The sequence below is a fragment of the Bubalus kerabau genome, chromosome 13, assembly GCF_029407905.1.
Source record: "Bubalus kerabau isolate K-KA32 ecotype Philippines breed swamp buffalo chromosome 13, PCC_UOA_SB_1v2, whole genome shotgun sequence".
In the NCBI taxonomy this organism is placed as follows: domain Eukaryota; kingdom Metazoa; phylum Chordata; class Mammalia; order Artiodactyla; family Bovidae; genus Bubalus; species Bubalus kerabau.
The window spans coordinates 73477463-73503086 of record NC_073636.1 but is presented as its reverse complement, the minus strand read 5'-3'; the positions used below and the strand labels follow the sequence as shown (position 1 = coordinate 73503086).

General features: G+C 42.9%; 1 protein-coding gene across 1 annotated transcript in view; it reads right to left on the bottom strand.

Annotated features, from left to right (window-relative positions):
* PKIG (cAMP-dependent protein kinase inhibitor gamma) overlaps positions 1 to 21011 on the bottom strand; it is a 79928-nt gene extending 58917 nt beyond the window's left edge. The window contains exon 1 of the mRNA XM_055545080.1: positions 20876 to 21011. The gene's annotated coding sequence lies outside the window, so the exon portion shown is untranslated. The remainder of the gene's footprint in view (positions 1 to 20875) is intronic.
* Between the last annotated feature and the right edge of the window lie 4613 nt (positions 21012 to 25624).

Here is a 25624-nt window from a genome sequence, read left to right as displayed (position 1 = left end):
CATACTACATTAACAGAAATGAAGGATAAAAATCATATGATCATTTCAGTAGATTCAGAAAAATCACCATCCTTTCATGATAAAAACGCTCAACAAATAATGTATACAAGAAATGTAACTCAACATAATAAAGGCCACATATGACAAGCCCACACACAGCTAACATCATACTCAACAGTGAAAACCTGAAAGCTTTTCCTCTAAGATCAGGAACAAAACAAGGATGCCCCACTCCTGCCATGTCTGTTTAACATAGTCCTGGAAACCCTAGCCAGAGCATAGTAACACGTTCAGTGATTTCTGGCACTATGTCAAAAACCCAGATATTGAAATAGTCAGAACATTTAAATGATAAAAGCTTCAGTAAATCCCTAAAACCCCAAACTGTAACAATATTTTTAATACCCGACTTCTAGAAAAGGAAAATGTCACGTGTATGGTAGGTAACAAACAAAAAAAAATCAATAAGGTGACTGTTTTCCTGCGTTTCATCAATGAAGTTGGGAGAAACACTGCCTGGAAAGCCGGGCATGCTTTCAGGAGGCTTTCTTCAAAATGTAGGTGGCCTGGGACTCCTTCCAGGGAGACCTTGGAAAACCACAATCTTCTGTGTTCTGTGTAGATGCTCCAGATCCTACAAAGCACATAGGGGTTTGTCCTCTGCTAAAAACGTCTCAGGAAAACGACGATCTTGGAGCTTTCTCCACCCACCAGCAGACCACTACCCATTCCAGTCCTGGTGCCCCTCCCCAGCCTCAGGGCATTCTAAGTTAGCAAGCAGTGAGCATCAAGTCTGGGTCCTGCTCAAAACCCATCCCTTGGGACTTCCATGGTGGTTAAGACTTCTCGCTTCCACTGCAGGGGGCATGGCTTCGATCCTTAGTTGGGGAATTAAGATACTGCATGCCTCATGGCCAAAAAAAAAAAAGAATGGATGCCATCTTCCCTTTGTTGCTTTCCTCTGGCTTCTCAGGTGGTACAGTTGATAAAGAATCTGCCTGTCAATGCAGCAGACTCAAGAGATGCAGGTTCAATCCCTGGGTTGCAAACATGCCCAGCGGTAGGAAATGGCATTTGATCCCTGGGCTGGGAAGAGTCCCTGGAGTAGGAAATGGCAATCTGCTCCAGTATTCTTGACTGGAAAATCCTATGGACAGAGAAGCCTGGCTGGCCATAGTCTATGGGGTCAGAAGAGTTGGACACGACTGAGTATGCACACTGGCTTTCTCATCTCATATTCCATTTCCCCCCATCCTGAGCAGGCTTACCTGTGAAGTTATGTCAGACTCAGTTCAGACTCAGTTCAGTCGCTCAGTTGTGTCCAACTCTTTGCAACCCCATGAATCGCAGCACGCCAGGCCTCCCTGTCCATCACCAACTCCCGGAATTTACCCAAACTCACATCCACTGAGTCGGTGATGCCATCCAGCCATCTCATCCTCTGTCGTCCCCTTCTTCTCCTGCCCCTAATCCCTCCCAATATCAGGGTCTTTTCCAGTGAGTCAACTCTTCGCATGAGGTGGCCAAAGTATTGGAGTTTCAGCTTCAGCATCATTCCTTCCAGTGAACACCCAGGACTGATCTTTAGGATGGACTGGTTGGATCTCCTTGCAGTCCAAGGGACTCTCAAGAGTCTTCTGCAACACCACAGTTCAAAAGCATCAATTCTTCAGCACTCAGCTTTCTTCACAGTCCAACTCTCACATCCATACATGACCACTGGAAAAACCATAGCCTTGACTAGACGGACCTTTGTTATGTCAGAAGTACATCTCAAAATAACCACTCCCTCCTCCAAAGGAGATTTGCAACATGTGCAGCTAATGTAACATTTAAAAAACAAATTAAAAAATAAAGCTCTAGTGGTCCAATGGTTAAGATTCTGCACTTCCACTGCAGGGGGCCTGGGATCGATCCCTGGTCAGGGATTTCCAGCATGCTGTGCAGTGTGGCCAAGAGAAAAAAAAAAATGGAGCATTGGTTACAAGGATAAATATATGTACTTGTCATATACATTTCACTGTATGTAAAATTTACCCCAGTTAAAAAAAAATTGTTTTTAATTAATAAGGTGTTAGTCGCTCAGTCGGGTCTGACTCTTTGTGACACCATGGACTATAGCCCTCAAGGCTTCTCTGTCCATGGAGTTCTCCAGGCAAGAATACTGGAGTGGGTAGCTGTATCCTTCTCCAGGGGATCTTCCTGACCCAGGGATCAAACCCGGGTCTCCTGCACTACAGGCAGATTCTTGACAGTCTGAGACAATAAACAGATCCACAATGCTCCTGTCAGGTTATCCAAAGTTAGCTTGTGCCAAACTTCACCCTCACTCAGCTGTCTTTTGTTGACACTGGAACTTGCTTTGCTTCCTCCAAAGGCAAGCTCTTTCCCACCTTGAGGCCTTCACGCCCATGGCCCTGTCTATCTGGCATCTCCGCTGCCATCTGGCCCCATCCTACTGCCTTCCTTCTAGTTACACCTTTCCTCGTCTAGCCTGTCTCAGTTTGGGTGCCTTTTCCTCCAGGAAGCCTTCCTTCCTCCCCTCATCCTCATGGACGCCCACGTGCTCACACGTGCAGGCCAAGGCACTTCTCCGCTTCCTCAGCATCCTATATTCCTACCACCACAGCATTTATTAGGAACACACATCAGAAGAGAAGATCCATGACAGCAGGTATCGTCTTCTTATTCACTGTTGTAGCCCAAGCACCTGGCACATCACGGATGATCAGTCAATATTCACACAACAAATGTCAAATGAAGGCATAAGGATATTAGTCATTCTGATCTAGAACCTTCCTTCCCCATTTTATTGACTCTAATGTGCTGCTGCTTGAATTCTGTGTCTGTCATCTCAAATCTGAATGTTTAGGCATCACAGGCTCTGGTTCTATTAATAATTCTTCTCAGGTTTCCTAGCTCAGAAGAAATTTTCTAGGTTCAAAAAGAGATGAAGTTGAGTTGACAACATGTGTTAAGTCGATTAATGTGTACGTTTCAGGCTCTCGTCCAATCTCTCAGCCAACAGAATTGGTTTGTCTAGACAAGGTTTTACGTGAGATGTTTGGCTACATGGCACTGGTCATTCTGGCCACCCCAGGGCAGTATAGACCTTAGCCTTTCCTGAGATGGAATTAATCATGTGACACCTTCAAGCTTTCATCTTTGGAAAGTAAAAAAGAAAAAGAAAAAAAGGTAAGCCAACTAAATTCCCCCAAAATTCTCTCCCTTGCAAGGTTGTTATGAGGGGAGGGAAGGAAAATGAGATGGATGAGTCAGTGTGAGTCAGTGTTAAGAAAAAAAAAAACCCTCTGTTTCTGGTAAACAGTTTGCTCTTTTACAGACAGGATTGGGATTACTCGGCTCCCACTGCTAAAAATACACAAATAACAGGTGGTATATATTATATAAGTAGTTCAAAAACAGAGACTCAGATCACTGACTCTAAAAAGGGAACAGTTAATCAGTGATGGGCCAGACCATCCCCACGGCTTATTTCTTCTGGGAGAGGCTCCCAAGACAAAGTCAGTGCTTCCTTTAAGACAATTAAGATCCTAAATAATCGTACTGTTCATTCAAGTGACCTAAAGGAAGCCCTGAGCTTCCCTTATAATCACTACCACTGAATGAGCACCTACTATGTGCTGAAAACAGTCCTGGCACTTCATATAATTCATCTTTAAATTTACAACAATCCTGTAGGATAGATATTATTTTCAGTGTTTTCTAGATAAGGAACCTGGAGCTGACAGAAGGTAAGTGATTTACCCAGGGTCGCACCGTGGCCGTGCTATGACTGAACTCAGATCTCATCTCGAAGTGCTTGTTTCCCTGGATCCCAGGCCCAGTTCAGAAATATACATAAATCACTGCAAAGGCATTTTACCAGGCACCACCTGGGATCCAAAGGAACAAGAGGATACCCTATTATCAGGAGAGAAAAGTAAGAAGAAAATGGGACTCTCTAGGAACAGTCATCGCCATTTCCAGAATCCTGAACAAGGCCTATCACATAGGAGTTGCCCAGGGAATGGTGACCGAAAACATATATAGGAGATAAGGGAAACATACACTCAAATGCAACACGAGGCAGTCCGTGGCCAGTGATACGAGAAAGAATGTGTTAGGGGGGGTTAGACTACATCTTGATGCAGGGCTCCAAGGAAGACCCACAGCCAACATGGCATTTGAGATAAGCTTGACAAATGGACTTTGACAGGTGACAGTGAAAAGTAGAGATCAGTGCAGAACAGGCAGCAGCACTGAGATACACCCTTCGGCACCTCCAGCTAAACAGGGAGAAATAAAGCAATTGAGAGGGTCCTGGGTCTGCTTCAAGTCCCTTTGTATGGAAAAGCACAAGAATTACAAACACTCCCTAGTTGATTCAGACCGGTACAGAAGACATACTTAGTGGTTAAATAAATCAAGAATTATCATATAGTCTTTCTGGAACAAAGTAGTGGTGGTGGTATAGGGGCAGAATTGAATAAACAGATACATTTATTCAATTAAATAAACTGAATAAATATATATACAAATCTAGAACACATATGCTTCTATTACAAAAAGAGCGCTGCAGATATGTTCTACCACCTCCATTCCCTCAATACTGAATTGTTACAGTGAGTGCAGTTATTCTGCGAATCCAAGTTTTCTTCTCCTTTAACCCACAGCTCTTTCCTGAGGGGACTAGTTAGGTCAATGACTCACTACACAGACACTGCAGGGCCTTTTGGAAACGGGGAAGAAGGGGAGGGCGTATTGGGTTGTCACAATATTTGACGGCTTCCTCACTCAAATGGGTATTTAATAGGTGAAGACCAAGATGTTACAAGTCTTCCTGATGGCTTCTTCCGATGGCTCAGACAGTAAAGAATCTGCTTGCAATGCAGGAGACCTGGGTCGGGAAGATCCCTTGGAGAAGGAAATGGCTACACACTCCAGTATTCTTCCCTGGAAAATCCCATGGACAGAGCAATCTGGTGGGCTACAGTCCATGGGGTCACAAAGAGTTGGATATGACTAAGTGTTTAACACACACAAGATGTTACAAGTCCAGCAAATTGTCAGGCAGTCTTATAGGAACATTGCCCTTACCCTGCCTATCTTTCAAATACCAAGATATTAATGTAAGTGGAAAGACAGTTTAAAATTATCTGAGCCTAGAACTTCTTTTCACATAGAACAAAATACTTTTACATGGAGACAATGTATTTTCCAAGAATGCATGGGGGAGGAAGAATGTAAATACTGTGGATGTAAATATCAAGGAAGATGATGATCTGCTTTGTATTCACAGGTGAATTATGTCAGTACCATATTTTCAAACAGTTCAGCAAAAATTGAAAAACAGACACATATGTTGATATAGCATATGCAGCAAAATGTTAATGTTGTTTGATGTAGGTATTTGATACAGATGCTCACTGAACTCTTTAAATTTTTTTTCTGTATGTTTGAAGTTTTTCATAATAAAAATCTGGGGGGGAGGGAATCAATCCAGCCCCCATTAAATGAGAGGTCCTAAAAGGCAACGAGCACAGACTCTAGAAGTTTTTCTTCTCCCACAGGAGATAAAGCAATGAATAGAACAGGCAAGGTTCCCACTCTATTTAGTTCACCTTCTACTGAGCAAAAGGCTATTAAACAGTAATAATAAAAAAAAAAAAAGATAATTTCAAACATAAGCAAATTCTATGAATAAAATTAAACAGAGTAATAGGCCAGGTGAACAAAAGTGGGGAAAGTAGGCTACATTAGAGTGGTCAGGGAAGGCTCCCTGGAGGAGGTGACATTTGAGCTGAGATCTATTACTAAGGTAAATTGGAGAAAGGGTAAATGGGATCTCTCTGTATTATTTCTTACAACAGCATATGAGTCTACAACTATCTCAAAAAGTTAAAAAAAAAAAAACATACACACACACCATGGCTACTACTACGAGGCTACTGTGTACAAACCTACATAATATGTATACATACACAAAACTTTTTTAACCTTAAAAATCTGTTCTATTTAATCCAGTATTTCCAAAACATCATCTCAGCATGTAAGCAACATAAAAACCATTAATGACATATCCCTGATCTTTGTACTAAGTCTTTGAAATCCACTGTGCACAACACATCTCGGGTTGGACCAGCCACGTCAGGCGCTCAGTAAACATGTGCGGCTAACAGCCACCATACTGGACAGCGCCACTACAGAGCTCCCTGCAAGGCCTTTGATCATGAATGTGGAACTTCCACCCTCATTTCTGTCCGCACTCACTTTCCTCCTCCCCTCCCCCAGTTTTATAGAGATATAATTGACAGACAACACTGTGTTAGTTTCAGGTGTCCTATAGTGGGACAGGAAGGGAACCAGGGAGACCAGCGAGCAGGCCACGGCTGCTGTCTGGCAGCTCACAGTTGGCAGCTGGGGCAGGGTGTGATTTGTTTCTATAGCAACACAACCAAATGGACTGGGTGAGGACAGAACAATGAAAGGGATCAAAGAAGAAGGTGCGCAGCCTAAGCAACCGGGTATTTGAGTCCTATCTAACTACCAGTGCTGCTATAAGATTAAAGGTGCTAGAATGTGTTAGACACCCTACACACGGCTAGGCACACAGAAGATGCTCAATACATGTGAAAAATCAAAGAAAAATTCGAGCCTAAAGTTCCAGCATATAAAAAACTAAGGTGAATCTCAGACACTGGATAAAATCTCCCAGTTCCTCTAGAATTGAAAACTAGTTTCCAACTTCATTTTTCAACAATTAACAAGGAGGATCAAGCAGTACATTTAGACCCCTTTCCAACATCCACTTCAATCAAAAAGACATAAACACGTATCCCAGCGAAGTAAAGGAGCCCTGCGGCTATAAAAATCCAAAGTTCTTTTGGCCAATCCTTTCAATCTAGAAGTTTCAGTAAGATTTAAATTTATATGAGAAGTGGCATATCTTCTAACACAACACTGGCTAGGTAACATCTGTAAGATGATTTGTGCTGGATCTTTTGAAAAGAAGCATCACCAAAATATACTTGGATTCCAGGGGAAAAAAGAGTCAAGAGCCTGTGTAATAAAACACTTAAATAGAACAGTCTATGGGAAATAAAACTAAGAGATCATATGTCATTGGGGCCAGATAGTGGAATTAAGAGCTTGCTCTTTTTTGACATAAAACTGCATTTTTATTTGTATTTGTTTTTGGTATTCGCAGATACGGAACAAGGGTTTAGTTTCTTTGAATGAAGACGTTTATAAAAGTTTAAGATGCTATAAATTACAAATGGTAAAAAGACAACATTTTTTACTAACTGAAAGAACAAAAATCAAACTTTTTAAAAAAGCTAAACCTAATGGCAAGTAATGGTTTGAGAAGGGACTATCTTCCTGAGAAATTAAGTTTGGGGCACTGACTTTCTGACCTGGATTTATTTAACTCTCATACCCAGGAGACCTAACAGTTGATTGTCTGTCCAAACAAACACTGCAGAAATGTATTATAACCATCAGGGATATTCCATTTCTCTTCCCACAGTATCTACGAACTCTTATCTCAGACAGATATGTGTGTGCGTGGTTTGGATGGATGTTCTGCATAATTAGAATTCTTTGCAGTGCTAAGGAGAAAGCAGAGTGTTTAAAACTTAGCCTTCATTTAAAAGAAAATGGATTTTTTTAGAGGGATTCTGGCTTTGGGAAAGCTATTTTTAATTAGGAGTTGAGCAAAGTGTTATAAGAAAAATATAGACAAATGAAGATACTGTTTATATTTCAAAGATGGTGAAACAGATTCTGCTATGAAGTTTTTTCCAACATGAATCCCCTGTAAACCGTTTCTTAGGAAAACGATTTTTACCCCTTAATCAACTTGGTTGATAAGTATTTCATTTCCCGTGCAAGTATGGACAAGCTATATAAAGTGAAATTGTTGTCATGCTTCAGGAACAAACATTTTGCAAATAAAAATGAAGCTTACTGTGCTATAGTATTTGTTAGACTGACAAATGACTCTGGGGCTCACGAAATCTCAGAACAAGAGTCCATATGAGAGACAAGCTGGACTTACAAAAAGCTCCCAAGAGCTCCAAGGGGTCCCGCCAGATGGGAACACAACCCCCAGAAAACCGGGATTAATGTTAATTAGCCCAGAACACATTTACAGGCATGATTCCACTGCCTTGTGTAGCAGATCAGATGCTATTATCATTCTTACTTTTTAGATGCAAAAAACTGCAGCTCAAAAAGTCTGATGGCCAAGGCTCCCAAGTAAGTTAAGTGCCAAAGCCACCAAACTCAGCCCCCTGAACCTGTGCAGCAGTGAGAGCAGTGGCAATGACAGGAATGGCAGTGGCAGGGGCAGCCCTCCAGCTGTACCCACCACGTGGCTGGGCTTTGTTCTCGGCACTGTGTGTGTGTCAACTCATGAAACCCTCACCACAGCCCTGCGAGGGAGGCAGGCAGGTTTGGCTGTGGACCACCAGCCTCCTCTTTCTCTACACTGCCCATCATATATGCCCTGCTGCCTTCTCCCCAAAATCAAAATGGGCACCCCAAAGCCTTCATGGTCTCTCTACCCAAATCAAAAATTGGTTCTAAAATGTTAATTGTTGAAGTTTAGATGATATGCACTGGGGGTTTCTTTACACTCCCCTAGCTTTGTTTTTGTTTTTAATATTTATTTATTTGGCTGCCCCAGGTCTTAGTCGCAGCATGTGAGATCTAGTTCCCCGACCCAGGATCAAACCTAGGCCCCCCTCTGCACTGGGAGTGTGGAGTCTTAGCCACTGGACCACCAGGGAAGTCCCTCTATGAATGTTTACGTTTGAACATCACCTTATAAACATTTTTTTTTTTTTGCTTTCCTGTGGAATCTGACTTAACTAGAAGACTATCCACTAACAATGAATTCAAAGGAAATGTTATAAAAGATGGCTATGTAATAATAGAAAATGACAAATTCATTCATTCATTCCATGAATATAAATTGAGGGCCTGTAGGTTAGGATCTGTAAAGGTCCAATGAAAGACTGCTATCCTCAACAGGCTAAGAGCTTAGGAGTAGATACAAAACAAATGCAAAAAAAAGTATAGAGGAGTACTATTTGTGATAAATGCTATTTTAAAAAAAGATTCAAATAAAGTGCTATGTGAATTGGAAAAAGAAGTTACATCAGAACAACGTGCATTACAGATTTTTCTAGGACAGTAGGAAATTTTTGTGTACCAAACAGTAAATATCATCTAGAATCTGAGAGTGGCCACAAGGAGAAATGGAGCTAAATCCAAAAGCACAATTAGGGCTGGCATGCCCACATGCCCTCTTTTATGGTATTAAGATGATTTCCAGACTGAAATTCAGGCCTCTCAGTAAAAAGGGGTTGACATTCCTCCCAAGTCCTTGGATTAAAATATACTGATTGGAGAAGGTCTTTCTGTAAAGATCAACAGCACAACACCCAAAATACAAAAAACGGAGAAATAAATATCCAACAATAGGGTTTGGTGATAATCATTCATGTCAACTGACGCACAGTAATCTCTACATAACAATTTAAAATGAAATAAAGTAGAAGCTCTCTCCTTGATGGGATCAGGACTAATAACAGTAGAATCCATTAAAAACAAAAACAGCCAGTTAAAAGAGAGGAATTGTTGAAAATGTACGTTACTTGCCAAATACTTGATAAGGGATCAAGGTGGTTTCTTTGAGAATAAGTTCTAGCACTTAAAGTTTCTGCATGACCACACCCAGGAAATGATTTCCAGTTTTCACTGAAAAGCCACTTGTGAAGCTGTACAAAGGCAAAAGGGCTTTCCTGGTGGCTCAAACAGTAAAGAATCTGCCTGCAATGCAGGAGACACAGGTTCGATCCCTGGGTGGGGAAGGTCCCCTGGAGAAGGGCATGGCAACCCACTCCAGTATTCTTGCCAGAGAATACCATGGACAGAGGAGCCTGGCAGGGTCCAATCCATGAAGTCGAAAAGAGCTGGACACGGCAAAAATTCTACATTTTGATGAATTTTTTTTCTCTCAATCTTTTCAGAGGTCTCTTCCACCTCTAAAATTGACAAGAACTTTTTAAATACTCATTCACCTTTTGGATGAGGGTGCATGGACTCAGTCATGTCTGACTCTGTGACCTATGGACTGCAGCCCACCAGGCTCCTCTGTTCATGGATTTCCCAAGCAAAGAAGACTAGTGGGTTGCCATTTCCTTCTCCAGGGGATCTTCCTGACCCAGGGATTGAATCCAGTCTCCTGTATTGGCAACTGGATTCTTTACCACTCAGCCACCAGGGAAGCCCACTGTTCTAAGAAGCTCATTAAAGAAGTTCTTTAATATGTAATAACAGTCTTTTACAAATAAGGAAACTGAGGCACAGGGAAGTTAAGTAATTTGCTTGAGATAATACAACTAGTAAACAGCAGGCTGAGAATTCAAACTCAGGCCATCTGGTTCCAGCTTAGTGACTTGAACCATTAAAACTCCCTAAAACCAAATGGTGAGCACAGCTGTGTACTGGTGCTCGAGAGCAGTACTAGCCAATAGAAGTTTCTGCAATGATGGAAACGTTTTATATCTGGGCTGTTGAATTCAGTGATCACCAGTCGCATGTGGCTATTGAGACTGAAAGACCGGATTTTTAATTCAACTTTAATTAACTAAAATTTAAACAGTCAGGGAGCTTCACTGCTGGTCGAGCAGTTGAGAATCTGCCTGCCAATGCAGGGGTCACAGGTTCGATTCCTGGTCTGGGAAGTTCCCGTGTGCTGCGGAGCAACTAAGCCCCACGTGCCGCAACTACTGAGCCAGTGCTCTAGACCGTGAGCCACAATTACTGAGCCCCTGTGCTCCGGAATGAAGCCCATGCATCTGCAGCCTGTGTTCTGCAACAAGAGAAGCCATTGCAATAAGAAGCCCGCGCAGTGCAATGAAGAGTAGCCCCAGCTAGAAACAACTAGAGAAAACCTGCATGCAGCAACGAAGACCCAGCAGAACCAAAAATAAATTAAAAAATGAACAAATCTTAAAAAAAAAATAAACAGTCACAAATGGCCAATGGCTATTGTATCGGACAGCAAAGCAGAGCCATTTATTAGCCAGGAACATTCAGAAGGCTGTGGAAATTAAACACTAAGTTTTACAGTGACAATGGAGAGGCTTTGTCAGCATTCATTAAGTGGAGACTGGATTAAAAGCTCCTAGTCAGACACGACTGAAGTGACTTAGCAGCAGCAGCAACAACAGTGTAATATTAGGGCTTCCCTGATGGCTCAGATGGCTAAAGAATCTGCTTGCAATGCTTGAGACCTGGGTTCAATCCCTGGGTGGAGGGAATGGCAATCCACTCCAGTATTCTTGCCTGGAGAATCCCATGGACAGAGGAGCCTGGTCGACTATAGTCCATGGGTTCACAAAGAGTCTGAGTGACTAACACAGACAGATTGTAATGTTAACCGAATGAAGAGATACTTGTCATGTTGTTAAATGGAAAATATGAAATTATAAGACATTATATCAAGTATGTCTTGTTACTGGATTAAAAAAACATGAATAAAAAGACAGTACACTCATTCAAGACTGGCTTCTTCCAAATGGAAAGTATGGAGGTTATGGCTGGCTGCCTTCAGACTTGGGCACTGCGCATTGCCAGATCGGCATTTTCCCTCTCTTTTGCAGCAAGGTATCCCTCTATTGTGGGAACAGTGGTGCGCCCAGCTAAGAAAGGACATTCAGCAGCCTCCTCACAGACATAAACGGTTAATGAGGTGTAAGCTGTACGTGCTGGCCGAGGCTTCTGGTATTTAAAAGGGTGTCCTTGGCCCTCCCTTCTACTTCTTCCTGCTTCAAGGAAGGACTGTTTGGTTGGAGAGCCAGAAGTCCAGTTGTGACCTCAAGATGACCATGAGCGTGCCAGCCATGTTATAAGGACAGTGAAGCAGAAAGAGAGAAAGATCTAGACTGTGGCAGTCCCATGTCAGCAAGATTGCCTATTTTGGACTTGATGTCTTTTGAAAGAAAAATAATTTGTCTTAAAGCCAACCCAAATCCTAGGTGACCAAACTACTTGGTATCCATTCCTCCTATTCACAGAAAAACTGCCTAACAGACATGCAATTCTGTTCTGGATTGGCCTAAAGATAATTTCATCCCAGTTGTAAATAACTTCTTTAAGAACCAGGCTGAAGTCAATAAGGCATGGCGTTGCCCTGGTGACAGGAAGTGGCTCGCAAAGTGGGCACATGACTCGATTCAGGCCAATGACATTGCAGGATCAGTACTGGGGGCAGGGGATGGGAGAACAGAGGAAGTAAGAATCTTTCTATTCCTTTGGTAGGTGCTGTACATGGACCTGGGGCCCAGAATTGCTGCCCATATTTTGCTGCTGGCCCGAGGATGAAGCCAACACCCCAGGGAGGGCAGAGCAGCCTGAGACAGTGGATTATGTTAATGATGAAGTCTGTGCTGCCTCTGGGACCTTTATAAGTGCCAAAAAATATCCACAGTACAGAGAGATCATCTTAGAGGCAAGGGACTAGGTGCTGAGTGCTATTCAAATATTGTGAGAAAGGCAAATAAGGGAGGTCTTCCCAAGGGGCATGCAAAGTCAGGCACTGGGTCTTTAACAGTTCTGTGCCTTTTCCATGAAAAGTGAAAGTGTTAGTCACTCAGCTGTGTCCAACTCTTTATGACCCCAGGGACTGTAGACCACCAGACTCCTCTGTCCATGGGATTCTCCAGGCAAGAATACTGGAGTGGGTTGCCGTGCCCTCCTCCAGGGGATCTTCCCAACCCAGGGATTGAACCTATGTCTCTTATGCCTCCTGCATTGTCAGGTAGGTTCCTGCTCTGGCCACCTGCGAAGCCCACTGGAGTGGGTAGCTATTTCCTTCTCCAGGGGATCTTCCTGACCCAGGGATCAAACCCAGGCCTCCTGCATCGCAAGCAGATACTTGACCATCTGAGCCACCAGGGAAGCACATGCCTTTTCTATACCAGGTCTGATAAAGAAGTTACTACACACACAGTAAGGTACCAAATAGTGAGTTATTTAGAAGAACTTTTTGTTCTTCTGGTCTTCTACAGGCTTCTGCCAAGAAAGGACTTCCCTGGTGGTCCGGTGGTTAATTCCCCTGCCAATGCAGGGGACATGGGTTCGATTCCTAGTCCGGGAAGACTCCACATGCCTCGGAGCAGCTAAGCCCCATGAGCTGCAACTCCTGAAGCCTACGAATCCTTGAACCTCTGCTCCAGAACAAGAGAAGCCACTGCAACGAGACGCCCGTGCGCCACATCTAGACAGTAGCCCTTGCTTGCAGCAACTAGAGAAAGAACACAAAGCAAGAAGACCCAGCACAGCCAAAAATAATAAATAAACTTGTATAAAAAAAGGTCACTGAATAAGTGGACACGTTTCAAAGGCATTATAATAACCCTAACAGTTAGCAGATAATGTCAAGTGCTTACTAACTACCTGCCAGACCTTGTGCTGAGCCCTTTATTTTCATGCAATCCTCACAAGAGATGAGGAACTTTCATTATATCCTTTTTACAATGAGGAAATGCTGAAGCTTAGAAAGAAAAGTTAATTTTTTTTTTTTTTAAAAAGAAGCAGACTCACAGAACAAACTAGTGGTTACTAGTGGGACAAGGGAAGTGGGAGGGGCACTATAGGGGTGGGAGAAAAAGGGTTATTGTGGGATTATATGAAATCATATTTGTGAAATCTGTAAAGCATGACAGAATTTAAAGAAACTTTCACTCAATAAAAAAATTAAAAATAAAAAAAGATGATCCTCCTATTCAAATGCTAATCACAATAAGGGCTTTTCTACGAGTTATCAAGGAAATTAAAACATTAAAAAAAAAAAAAGGAAAGAAAGACTAAGTAACTTGTAGAAGAAAGTAGAAAGGGCCAAGACTTGAACCCATGTCCAAAGGACTCCAATGCTTCCTAATCAAGCCTTTGTATTGCTTCCTCTGGATACATAAAAACACATCTATGATTTTCCTGAGACCGTGCTGTTTTAAAATAGTCTGTTCTCTTGACCCTCTAAGTACACTATACTCAGCAGACCACAAAAGTCCCAACGGTTTGGTTTGGAAAAGATGGCCATATGCACCACATACAACAAGCAGAGCTCATCAAGAAACACTGAATGTTAAACCCTATGCACACGAGACAACAATACAATTACACGGGGCTTCCCTGGTGGCTCAGACGGTAAAGCGTCTGCCTGCAATGCGGGAGACCCAGGTTCAATCCCTGGGTCGGGAAGATCCCCTGGAGAAGGAAATGGCAACCCACTCCAGTACTCTCGCCTGAAAAATTCCACTGGACAGAGGAGCCTGGGGGGCTACAGTCCATGGGGTCCCAAAGAGTCAGACAGGACTGAGTGACTAATCTATGTTGCAAATTAGATCACCAGCACTTCTTTTTCAAGCTTCCTTTTGGTGGCAGGTAGAGGTACACAGCAGGCAGGCTTATGGAACTGGGCATGGGAGAAAAGCAGATTAACTCCCGTTATGCTGGAACTCCTCTCCCAAACAGTTCCTTTACCTACTAATCCCCAACCAACTGCAGGTACAGTTTGAAAAGCACTGATACAAGCACTGATACAGTGTGGTTTTGCCAACACATAAGACCAACCCAGGAGAGCAATGCTGTGAGCAACCAGTATTGAGCTGAATATATAGGCTCTATTTTCTGAGCACATACTGAGAACATGACTCAGGATCGGGGCTTCCCAGGTGGCACAATGGTAAAGAATCCGCCTGCCGGTGTGGGAGATGTGGGTTCGATTCCTGGGTCAGGAAGATCCCCTGCAGGAGGGCATGGCAACCCACTCCAGTATTCTTGCCTGGAGAATCCCATGGACAGAGGAGCCTGGTGGGCTACAGTCCATGGGGTCACAAAGAGTCAAACATGACTTTATGACTGAGTACGCACACATCATGAAATAGTAAGTAGACCGAGGCAATGATCATTAACAGCTGCTAAAACCATTTTGTGAAAGGCTGATGAGAAACTTATAATGAAGGGATCGTGCTAACAAACCCCTGAACCCATGATCAATCTTACCAGGTGAGAATCAACCTTTACTGCCTGCTGATACGATACACAACACCACCCATAAAGAGCAACGGCCAAACAAAATAAAGAGAATGGAGGAGGACATTAGAGGGATATAACCAGGCAAATCCAGAGTAGCTGGACGGGACAAATGACCTGAGTTTTCAACAAATGAAAGGTAAGGGGAAAAAAGAAGAGGCAAAATTGCTACAGATTCTAAGACTTAAGCGACCATCACCCAGATGTGATCCTTGTTTAGATCCCAATTCCAATGAACCAAGTGTGAAAGACATCTATGAGATAAGGAGAAACTGAGAACCAAATGGATACAAGGTAACGTTGAGGAATCACTCCTGTTCATTTTCTTAGGTGTGATCACAGGGGTGAAAGGGGAAAGAAAAAAATCCTTCTCTCTCATATGCATATTAAAGTATTTATAGATGAAATGATATGATATTTTAGGATTTGCTTTAATATAATCTATGGTGGGGAGGGAGTGGAGGGTATAGATGGAATAAAACTGACCGTTTGTTGGTATCTGTTGAAGCTGGGTTATGAGTATAAGGTATGTATTATACTATCTTTTTTACTTTTGTATATGTTTAAAACTGTACATAAGAGGAGGCTATAATATAAAAAGAAAATAAGAAAACCTAGATTCAAAATCCAGAATTTATTAGATGTAGGAGCTAGGAGGTTTCTTAAAGCCTCTGAAATTCAATTTCCTCATCTGAAAATAGGAATGATAATCCCTATCTAAGAATTATTGGAAGGAACGAAATGAGATCGTGGGTTCACATCTTGTGGACATGCAGCTCTTAAAAACTGCAAAACGCTTATGAGATGTCAGCACAACAATTAGTTCCCTCTCTGGGACGCTCTGGAAGCAGAGACATTACAGGTTTGTGGGAGGAGAAGTAGGTAATGAGCTGAATCCATTTGGACTCTTAACAACTTTTGCTTTGTAGTAAGCATTTGGTAAGACACTGTTTACCTCATTGGCCCCCTTTTCCCCAAAGGACAAAGATATTTGCAATTAACTGAAGGTCTGTAACTTGAGTTGTTTATATTTCTTGTTTGCTTTCCCAATTATATTTCCCCTGCTAAAGATAGAAAGTCAAGTAACAGGAGACTGTGTCGTTAAGATAAAACTGAATGCAATTAGGAATCAACGTAATCTAAAAAGGACTTTGTTTAAAATATTTCAGGTGCTTTTAGAAGAGTAGATATGCATCTTTTAGCACCAATGCTTTGTCTCAAATAAGAGGAAATTAACAAGGGTTCAAGTCTAAGTAACACAAAGGGAAATTTTGCACTCTGGCTTCAGCTCGCAGAATGGATTGGCCACGGTGATCTTTCTATAACTCGAATGTGATTAAGTCATTTCCCTTCATTTCAATGGTTTCCTTCTACTATCAGGAAAGAGTCTAAACCGCTGAACAAAAAGGCTCAGGTGGCTCTCTAACCTTATTTCCTCCCTCCTCCCCAAGTCTAAATCCCACGGACAGAGGAGCCTGGCAGGCTACAGTCCATGGGGTCGCAAGAGTCTGACACGTCCGAGTGACTTTCACCTTACTTCACTTCCCTAAGTCGAAGCCCTTTCTCCCCACAGGCCCCCAAGGCTTCGTCCTTCACGCCTTTCTCCCTTACCTCTTGGTTGTCAAGTCCTGTTGATTCTCCCGAACGGTCTCTCAAATCAGCCCACTCCATTCCATTCCTGCAGCCACTGCCCTAGGTCTGACCTTTTTTTTTCAACCTTTATTCCCCCATCTCCCCAAATAGGATATATCCTTATTGTTTTCATTTTTCTGATTACGAAAGCCATTCATGCTCATAAAAAAGAAAACTAAGGCAATAAGGAAAGGAATAAAAAGGTCCCCATGGGTCTCAGGACACAAAGAACTTAGCTTTCTGGCACATTCATCGTCTGTAGCAGCATTACTCAAAATAGCCAGAAGGGGAAAGCAACGCAAATGTCCATCTATGGAATGAATAAACAAAATGTGTTCATACATACAATGTATATACAAAATGTGTATATCCATACAGTGGAATATCATTCAGCCTTAAAAAGGCAGGAAATGCTGACATGCTAACACAGATGCACCTTTAGGACATTATGCTGTTGTTGTTGTTTAGTAGCTAAGTAGTGTCTGAGTCTTTTGTGACTCCATGGACTACAGTCCGCCAGGCTTCTCTGTCCATGGGATTTCCCAGGCAAGAATACTGGAGTGGGTTGCCATTTCCTTCTCCAGGGGATCTTCCTGACCCAGGGATCGAACTCATGTCTCCTGTATTGGCAGGCAGATTCTTTAGCACTGAGCCACCAGGGAAACCCTTAGGATATTATGCTAAATGGGAAAAAAAAATCACAAAAAGATAAACATTGAATGATTTCACTTATATGAAGTATCCAGAGTAACCAAATTCATAGAAACAGAAAGTAGGATGGTGGTTGCCAGAGACTAGGGAGAGGGAGAAACATGGAGTTGTTTTAATGGGCATAAAGTTTCAGATTTGCAAGATGAAAAAATTCTGGAGGTTGATTGCACAAGGATGTAACTATCCTTAACACTATTAAACTTTACACTTAAATATGGTTATGATAAATTTATGGGTTGCTTACCAGAATAAAAAATAAAAAACTGTCTTAAAGAACTCATCTTGGGACTTCCCTGGTGGTAAGCCACTACGCTATGGTAGTGACACTATGCAATGGTACGACACCACGCTGCCAGCGCAGGGAGGCTGGTTTCAATCCCTGGTCAGGGAAACAGAGTCCATGTACCACACTAAAAAGATCACTCATGCCACAGTGAAGACTGAAGAACCCTTGGACCGCAGCTAAGACCAGCACAGCTAAATACAAAATAAATATTTTTTAAAAATAAAATAAAGAACTCATCTTTCTAGACATCTTTTAGAAAACACCAAAACCAGAACCCAAGTGAAATCTGTTTTTACACTAAAACATCCTTCTCATATATATGGCTCCCACCTTCTTCTTTTTTAATCACATGACCGCATCATAATTTAGCCAGTCTGTTATTAGTTTTTCAATATTATGAAACATCATAGTCAACATCTTTGCATATTTTCTCATTATGTCTCATAATAGACATCTGGTTTTTTTACATGCTTTGTTCCTGGTATCAATACCCTGATTTTCCCAAAGAAAAAAATTACTTCCTCTTCATACAAACACACTTTCTGACCTATACTCCCCAACCTCCAGCCAACTCTTATCCTATTTGACTAGCCTGGGTGCATTTATTTTAAGGTTTATTCTTTATTTATTTTTCATGTTGCTACTGCCATTTCACCTACAATTCCATTTTCTTACTCCTACTGCTGGTATAAAGCTATTGTTTTTTTGTCTCTCTTATAGCTTGCTTATTTTTAACTCAATTCTCTTGGATTTTTTTCAGCAGCTAATCATCTCATAGGTAGACAATCATATCATTTAAGGAATGATTAAGAGCAAAAGCTCTGGGCTCAGGCCTGGATTCAAATCCTATGTAACCCGGGCTAAGCATTATACCCCAATGTCCTCATCCATAAGCTGGGAATTACACTAGAGGCGCTCTCTCTCCCAGGGTTGTTGTAAAGACCATGCTTTCAACTGAGACTAGTGCCTGGAGAGGGCTTAACACAATGCTAGTTCAGTAAATGTCTCCTATTTGATGAGAAGGAATATAGAACTTTCCACATTTACATCTTTATTTTTCTGCTGGCATTACATGGGCGCATTCCTTTTCAGCAATTACCTTGCTTACCATATGTCCAGAAAGAAGAAGAAGAAAAAAAAACAAAACACGTCATCAGACTCTTTGTAAAGGATCTGTGCTGTGGATCGTATCCACTCTCACATTTTTGGCAAGTTGTTTGTGCCATTTATTTTCCCCTGAGAAAATCTCCTGTATTTTCTCAGTCTCTCCCTCCCTTACTGGCTCTACCATCAGCATTTGCATCTGCTCCTGTCTGTCTTCTGCTTAAAAAGACTTCACCTGATTCCCCAACTGCTCTCCAGCCTTCTCCTCGCCTCTCTTCACAGCCAAACTTCTTGGAGCTGCCTACACCTTACTTTCTCACATCCCACTCGCTCCTCATTCCACTGACATATTACATGGAACCTTTGGAAGATGCCGATATGATAGATTCCGCCCCCAACATTTCACCAAATCTGCTCAATTGGGTTTCTCGGTGACCTCTATATTTACTTAAGCAAAAGGCGCATTTTAACATGTAACTTATTTTACTTGAAATCTCAACTGCATCCAACAAAGTGGATCTCTTCCTTGGGCTTTCCTTACTACACTCTCCTAGCTTTCCTCCCACTTCTCTCGCCATTTCTTCTTGGTGTAGTTCTAAGTGAATGGTTCTGCCAAGAGTGTACAAGATAGTGACCCTGAATGATGTGGGCCTTAAAAAATACAAAAACCACTCTCTGGATGGGTCTCTTCCGGTATTGATTCAGTTCTAGCTGTATTGGACTACTTCTGTCTCTATGAATGTACCTTTGAACATGTCTAGAATACATGCCATGAGGGTAGGAACCTGATTCCTTACACAGGGCCTGGCATGTAACAGATGCTCAATAAATACATTTTATTTTGAATCACCATAAATGAATAGCTGCAACGTGAAAAACAGACTGGAGGGGTGATGAGACCAAGAGAGAACAAAAACCCCTGATCTTTTGGAAACCCCACCTCTGATTACACACACACACACACAAAACATACTCACTGCCCTGATTTAAATCCTTTGGTGTTCCCCACCAACCCTCACGATAAAGTCCAAACTTACAGGTAGACAAAAGAAAATCTTTCAGAAAGGCACCTGCTTCTCTCTCAGACACACCTAGCTAGACCACTTCCACTTCCCAGAATGTCTCTAACGAGGCTAATCGATGTCCAAAAAGCCTGCACTTTCTCCCCAGAACCTTGCACTGGTCTGTTCTCTCTGCCCAGAACACTATGCACTCCACCAGCTTCATCTCCCGGCCAATACAAAGGTAGCTGTCACGTCTCATTTCGGAAAGCATCTTCTTTTGGAATCGCTCTTTGACCATCCTCCCCAACCTCATCTCCGGAAATCTGGGTTAACTGCCTTCTCTGTGTATTCACAGTCCCCTGAATGTCCGAAAATCATAGCTGGAACCACAATGAGCTCCTATTTATACCTTAACTCTGTGGAGTTCCCTGAGGACAAGATGTCTCATTCACTTATTTTTACCCCTGGCGATCAGCCCAGGCCCTGGAACACAACACATGCTCGATAATGGACCTTCTTTAGTAGTAGTAGTAATAATAAAAGCTCCCAAGGATTGAGGGTTTCGCTGCAAAGATCTGAAATATATTATTTACTTTGTAATAACCTTTTAAAACAGGTGCTATGATTGTCCCCATTCTGCAGATAGGAAAACTGATGTACAAAGAAGTTAATCCTCTCTGGCCCCAGAAGAGTCGCACAGACGCACATTTTCGGCAGTTCGGAGTTCGGAGACCCCCAAATAAGACGTGCTTTAAAAAAAACTTTTGAATCAAGCCAATTGCGCCCCCCCCCCCACCTCCAACATAATGAACAACCCAAAGCGACTCCCCGCCCGCGCTCTACGGAATTAAACTGCTCGAGGGGCTCCTCCCAGGCGCCAATGATGGAGGAGCGGGGAGCCGAGGATAAAGGTCAGGCCCTGTCTCCTTTCCGGAAATCCCAGCGGCCCAGCCCCTCGCCCGCTGCGAAGAAGCGACGCCGGGAGCCGGGCGTTGGGGTCGCGATTGCCCGCCCGGCCCCTGCTCACCTGCCGTCCCGCCGGCCAGCCGAGCCCGGGCCGCCGGCCCGCAGCGCCTCCCCAGGGCTGCCAGGCGCCCGCCGAGCGCAGCGGAGCCCGTTGCCTTGGCGACTGGAGCTGCCGAACTCCCGAGGCTCGCGCTACGGCGGCTCGGAGGGGACCAGGAGGCGTCGCAGCCCCTTCCGCAGCCCCCGAGCGCGCCGAGGAGGGGCAGCGGGTGGAAGTTCCAGTTCTGAGCCGCGAGGGACCCGGGTTGGGGGCTGGCAACCTGAAACGTGGCCCGGAGGGACAGGAGAGGGAAGGAAATGTTGAGGGGGAAAAGAGGACAGCCAAACCGGGGGGAGGACTTGTGCTTCGGATCCTGCCTGTGCCTCAGTTTATCTCTCTGGCACCTGAGATGGAGACTATTCTGGGAGAGATGACGGAGCCGCAGGCGGAATCTTGCTAGACTGGGAATATTTAAAGAAGAAAACTGATGTGGGAGGGGTGGCGCATGCCTCTCTCTTTAATATCCGAAGAAGTGGTATGACAAAGAATTCTTTTTTTTTTTTTTGCCATGCCCACCACCCGTGGGTAGTGAAAACTCCGAATCCTAACCACCTGACGGCCAGCCAGTTCCCCAAAGATTTTTTTTTTTTTTAACTGAAACCAAAACCAAACCAACCAACTGAACAAAACCCCTTGTTTCTTTGGGTTCATGGTGAGAATGAGTTCACCAGATTTAATTTCAGTGTGAGAAATAACATACTGTAACCTGTGATCAGCAGTTATACGTCGTGGAATAATCCTGCAGGTAATCTTGGGACATGAACATAAAGGATATTCATTTGGTTCATTGTTTGTAACAGTAGAAGGGCTGAGAAGAAGCTAAACATCTAGGACTGATGAATTAAGTACATAATAGTACATCCATAAAATGGATTATCATAGAATTAAGGAGGACTGAAACAGACGTAGATACAGTTTAGCTATAGACTGGTCTTCAAGCTATGCATACAGCTATCAACTGAAAAAAAAAAAAAAAGCACAACCTAAAAGTTGAGAATTTTGGCAGACAAAATTGACTTAAGTCCAGGACACACCCTCTCAGATAGCTTTGAGAAACTGCTCTGAAGAGAGGAGGGAGGATCCGGGATATATTGGAGTTTTTGCAACACAGATTACTGTTAAAGAAAACCAGACATCTCAAGTTTAAGAACTTAGCGCTTTTCTATGTATGGGTCTGCTCTTTCTATGTAAGAGTCGGGGCACACTGAAATCATTCCTTTGATAAGCACGTTATCTACCTAGGTCCAGTATCCAGATTTCCTCCATCCTGAATTCCTTCAGGTGCACAGCTGGAATGACTGCAGTGGTCAAGGGTTTTGTCTCCATCCTGAGTTCCTTCAGGGCTCACTGTCCTTGGTGGTGGTAATGGCTTAATGGCTGCAACATCCTTTGTTTTCTCACACGTGTCACTTAGAAATTGGCACTTACCATCAGTACTTGCTGTCTACCTTTGCGGCAGTTAAGAGCCGCTGCAGTTTGCTGACCTTTCAGCACCTCCTAAAAAGAAGTCAGAGATGGAGATCAGGAGTGAGGCACTCTGTGCTCTGGGAATAACTGGCAAAACAGGTCTCCAGATAGTTAAATAGTTTCAAAAGACGGTGTTATGAGCCCAAGTCTTGCATTTCATCATATCTAGAAAAGCACTAAAATCTTTGCTAAGGATGTCTGCTTCTCATGACTAATCTTCATGAGACTAGCAGCAGCAACCTTCGGCAAAAATCTGTGCCTGATTTTATGTACTTCCCCATCATCAAAATCACATATATACTGAACTCCACCCCGAGCGCCCCCAGCCCAGCACTTCTCAGAGCTGTCTTAAATGCTGTCTCCCAGGTTATAGTCCTCATTTTGCTCTCATGTGCGTTTCTTTTCAGTCGACACATGGCAGGCAACATTTTCCATTTCATACAGCAACAGTCTCCTAACTAGTCCTGTCTTTGCTCCTGCTGTGACCTCCAGCCCTGCCTCGGTCTCCTCTCTACTCCAAAACCAAAATGATCCTTTTAAAATGTAAACATGCACATGTATACCTGTGGCGGATTCATTTTGATATTTGGCAAAACTAATACAATTATGTAAAGTTTAAAAATAAAATAAAATTAAAAAATAAAATGAAATGTAAACATGATCACATCTTTCCCCTGCTCAAAAACTTTTGAATGTACTGAATAAAATCTAGAGTTACTATGGTCAACGACAGACACACCACCCACAAGGTGAACTACCTCCATGCATGCCTGTCCCATACAATCTCTCACCATGTTCCCTCTTGCCCATGCTCCAGCCACCCTGTCTTTGTGGTTTTTAAGTTAAGCAAACTTCTATCATGGTATTCCCAAGTGGTTTAGTGGTAAAGAATCCGCCTGCCAATGCAGCAGACGCAAGTTCCATCCCTGGGTCAGGAAGATCCCCTGGAGGACGAAATGACTCCAGTATTCTTGCCTGGAAAATCCCAAGGACAGAAGAGCCTGGCAGGCTACAGTCCATGGGGTCGTAAAGAGTCAGACACAACTGAGCGAGTGGGCGTGCATGCATACTTCCATCTTGGGGATTTTCCTCCTGCTGTTCCACACTGGAAACTCTTTTCCTCCAGATATTCCCATGACTTCCACACTTCCTTCAAATATCTGCCCAAATGTCACTCTTCAAAAAGACTTGTCCTGACTGCTTTCTTTAAAAAAGGCCCAGCAACTCTGTCTTGTCTTCTCCTGGTTTTTTTTTTCTTCACAGCTCTTGTCAGTATCTGATGTCATTTTATACAGTTATTTGTTGCCTGTTTCTTTTGGTTCCCAGTGAATTTAAGGTTCTTGGCTCATCTTGAAAGAATTCAGAGACAAGCAAGGAGGTTAAGAAAGTAAAGTGAGAATTTATTTAAGCAAGAATAGTTAATTAGTTAGTTAGTTCAGTCGCTCAGTTGTGTCCGACTCTTTACAACCCCATGAATCGCAGCACACCAGGTCTCCCTGTCCATCACCAATTCCCGGAATTCACTCAGACTCACATCCATCCAGTCAGTGATGCCATCCAGCCATCTCATCCTGTCGTCCCCTTCTCCTCCTGCCCCCAATCCCTCCCAGCATCAGGGTCTTTTCCAATGAGTCAACTCTTCACATGAGGTGGCCAAAGTATTGGAGTTTCAGCTTTAGCATCATTCCTTCCAAAGAAATCCCAGGGCTGATCTCCTTCAGAATTGACTGGTTGGATCTCCTTGCAGTCCAGGGGATTCTCAAGAGTCTTCTCCAACACCACAGTTCAAAAGCATCAATTCTTCAGTTCTCAGCTTTCTTCACAGTCCAACTCTCACATCCATACATGACCACTGGAAAAACCATAGCCTTGACTAGACAGACCTTTGTTGGCAAAGTAATGTCTCTGCTTTTCAATATGCTATCTAAGTTGGTCATAACTTTTCTTCCAAGGAGTAAGTGTCTTTTAATTTCTTGGCTGCATCACCATCTGCAGTGATTTTGGAGCCCCAAAAAATAAAGTCTGACACTGTTACCACTGTTTCCCCATCTATTTGCCATGAAGTGATGGGACCAGATGCCATGATCTTCGTTTTCTGAAATGTTGAGCTTTAAGCCAACTTTTCCACTCTCCTCTTTCACTTTCATCAAGAGGCTTTTTAGTTACTCTTCACTTTCTGCCATAAGGGTGGTGTCATCTGCATATCTGAGGTTGTTGTTATTTCTCCCGGCAATCTTGATTCCAGCTTGTGCTTCTTCCAGTCCAGTGTTTCTCATGATGTACTCTGCATATAAGTTAAATAAGCGGGGTGGCGATATACAGCCTTGACGTACTCCTTTTCCTATTTGGAACCAGTCTGTTGTTCCACGTCCAGTTCTAACTGTTGCTTCCTGACCTGCATATAGGTTTCTCAAGAGGCAGGTCAGGTGGTCTGGTATTCCCATTTCTTTCAGAATTTTCCACAGTTTCTTGTGATCCACACAGTCAAAGGCTTTGGCATAGTCAATAAAGAAGAAATAGATGTTTTTCTGGAACTCTCTTGCTTTTTCTATGATACAGCGGATGTTGGCAATTTGATCTCTGGTTCCTCTGTCTTTTCTAAAACCAGCTTGAACATCTGGAAGTTCATGGTTCACATACTGCTGAAGCCTGGCTTGGAGAATTTTGAGCATTACTTTACTAGCATGTGAGATGAGTGCGATTGTGCTGTAGTTTGAGCATTCTTTGGCATTGCCTTTCTTTGGGATTGGAATGAAAACTGACCTTTTCTAGTCCTGTGGCCACTGCTGAGTTTTCCAAATTTGCTGGCATATTGAGTGCTGCACTTTCACAGCATCATCTTTCAGGATTTGAAAGAGCTCAACTGGAATTCCATCACCTCCACTAGCTTTGTTCATAGTGATGCTTTCCAAGGCCCACTTGACTTCACATTCCAGGATGTCTGGTTCTAGGTAAGTGATCACACCATCATAATTATCTGGGTTGTAAAGATCTTTTTTGTACAGTTCTTCTGTGTATTCTTGCCATCTCTTCTTAATATCTTCTGCTTCTGTTAGGTCCATACCATTTGTGTCCTTTATCGAGCCCATCTTTGCATGAAATGTTCCCTTGGTATCTCTAATTTTCTTGAAGAGATCGCTAGTCTTTCCCATTCTGTTGTTTTCCTCCATTTCTTTGCATTGGTCGCTGAGGAAGTCTTTCTTATCTCTTCTTGCTATTCTTTGGAACTCTGCATTCCTTTTC